Genomic DNA, 2,309 nt, shown 5'->3' with positions numbered 1-2,309 from the left:
AATGGACAACGGTTCAAAGCCCAGTCCAGCCACGCAGATTTAGGTTAACCTCAGTTTCTACAAGCCGCTCACCTGAAATGTGGGCTCGGTTGCCTTGAAAAGGCCGGTGCGGATAGCCTCCGCCATCATTTCCCTACGCCCGCTTGTTCAGTTTCTGCAGACCTCGACGTCAGCGGGGCGTTCAACGTCTCTCTGCCACGGCCTTGGCAACGTCTTCAAGCTCGCTGCAGTCCTGTTGGCTGCCCATGCGACTCCTGCCACACTTTCCGCGTTCCCTTGACCGTAATTATCCTTCATCACACTATATCAATCCCTGGTCTCGCCTGTAAGCTCGTATTTCAAGGTTCGCGAGGAACCTGTCGCACCATGAAAAGCTGCAGCAACAGCATACGTAACGATGTAGGGTGGTCTCCGAGAAACGTGACTGACCGCTGGAACGTGACTGATCTGCCGCTAGTGCCGGTGACCGGTATACAGTGCACCGAAAAATTTGTGAACCAACAGGAGACTCGTCTGAACTGTAAGTGGAAAGGGTAAGCAGTGGTTTATGACAGGCGTAGCTAGCGATTTGGCCTTGTGAGTAAAACAGTACTCTTGCGTTCGGGAAGACTCTAGAAAAAAAAAAATAAAAAAGAGTTCCTTAAATAAACGTCAAACAGGTCGAGTTCTCTCTGAAGCTGCCCCTGGAGCAAGTCGCTTACATAATAACGGAGCCAAATAAGCTCCACACTTAATTTGAAAAAAAAAAAAACATGCTGCATTTAATTGTAAAATATAAACGATCACCACCGGAAATGTCACAATAAATGAAATATTCCGTGCTATTATGCCGTGGCCGAATGGTTTGCACATAAAAACCCAACGTTTCGTCCCCATCTACATCTACATCTACATCTACATTTATACTCTGCAAGCCGCCCAACGGTGTGTGGCGGAGGGCACTTTACGTGCCACTGTCATTACCTCCCTTTCCTGCTCCAGTCGCGTATGGTTCGCGGGAAGAACGACTGCCGGAAAGCCTCCGTGCACGCTCTAATCTCTCTAATTTTACATTCGTGATCTCCTCTGGAGGTATAAGTAGGGGGAAGCAATATATTCGATACCTCATCCAGAAACGCACCCTCTCGAAACCTGGACAGCAAGCTACACCGCGATGCAGAGCGCCTCTCTTGCAGAGTCTGCCACTTGAGTTTGCTAAACATCTCCGTAACGCTGTCACGTTTACCAAATAACCCTGTGACGAAACGCGCCGCTCTTCTTTGGATCTTCTCTACCTCCTCTGTCAACCTGATCTGGTACGGATCCCACACTGATGAGCAATACTCAAGTATAGGTCGGACGAGTGTTTCGTAAGCCACCGCCTTTGTTGATTTTTCTAAGGACTCTCCCAATGAATCTCAACCTGGTACCCGCCTTACCAACAATAAATTTTATATGATCATTCCACTTCAAATCGTTCCGCACGCATACTCCCAGATATTTTACGGAAGTAACTGCTACCAGTGTTTGTTCCGCTATCATATAATCATACAATAAAGGATCCTTCTTTCTATGTATTCGCAATACATTACATTTGTCTATGTTAAAGGACAGTTGCCACTCCCTATACCAACTCCCTATCCGCTGCAGATCTTCCTGCATTTCGCTACAATTTTCTAATGCTGCAACTTTTCTGTATACTACAGCATCATCCGCGAAAAGCCGCATGGAACTTCCGACACTATCTACTGGGTCATTTATATATATTGTGAAAAGCAATGGTCCCATAACACTCCCCTGTGGCTCGCCAGAGGTTACTTTAACGTCTGTAGACGTCTCTCAATTGAGAACAACATGCTATGTTCTGTTTGCTAAAAACTCTTCAATCCAGCCACACAGCTGGTCTGATATTCCGTAGGCTCTTAATTTGTTTATCAGCGACAGTGCGGAACTGTATCGAACGCCTTCCGGAAGTCAGGGAAAATAGCATCTACCTGGGAGCCTGTATGTAATATTTTCTGGGTCTCATGAACAAATAAAGCGAGTTGGGTCTCACACGATCGCTGTTTCCGGAATCCATGTTGATTCCTACAGATTAAATTCTGGGTTTCCAGAAACGACATGTTACGCGAGCAAAAAACATGTTCTAAAATTCTACAACAGATAGACGTTAGAGATATAGGTCTATAGTTTTGCGCATCTGCTCGACGACCCTTCTTGAAGACTGGGACTACCTGTGCTCTTTTTCAATCATTTGGAACCTTCCGTTCCTCTAGAGACTTGCGGTACACGGCGTTTAGAAGGGGGGCAAGTTCTCTTGCGTACTCTGT

This window comes from Schistocerca americana, chromosome 1, assembly GCF_021461395.2.
Source record: "Schistocerca americana isolate TAMUIC-IGC-003095 chromosome 1, iqSchAmer2.1, whole genome shotgun sequence".
NCBI lineage: Eukaryota > Metazoa > Arthropoda > Insecta > Orthoptera > Acrididae > Schistocerca > Schistocerca americana.
The sequence above is the reverse complement of the archived record's forward strand: the minus strand, read 5'-3'. Positions refer to the sequence as shown.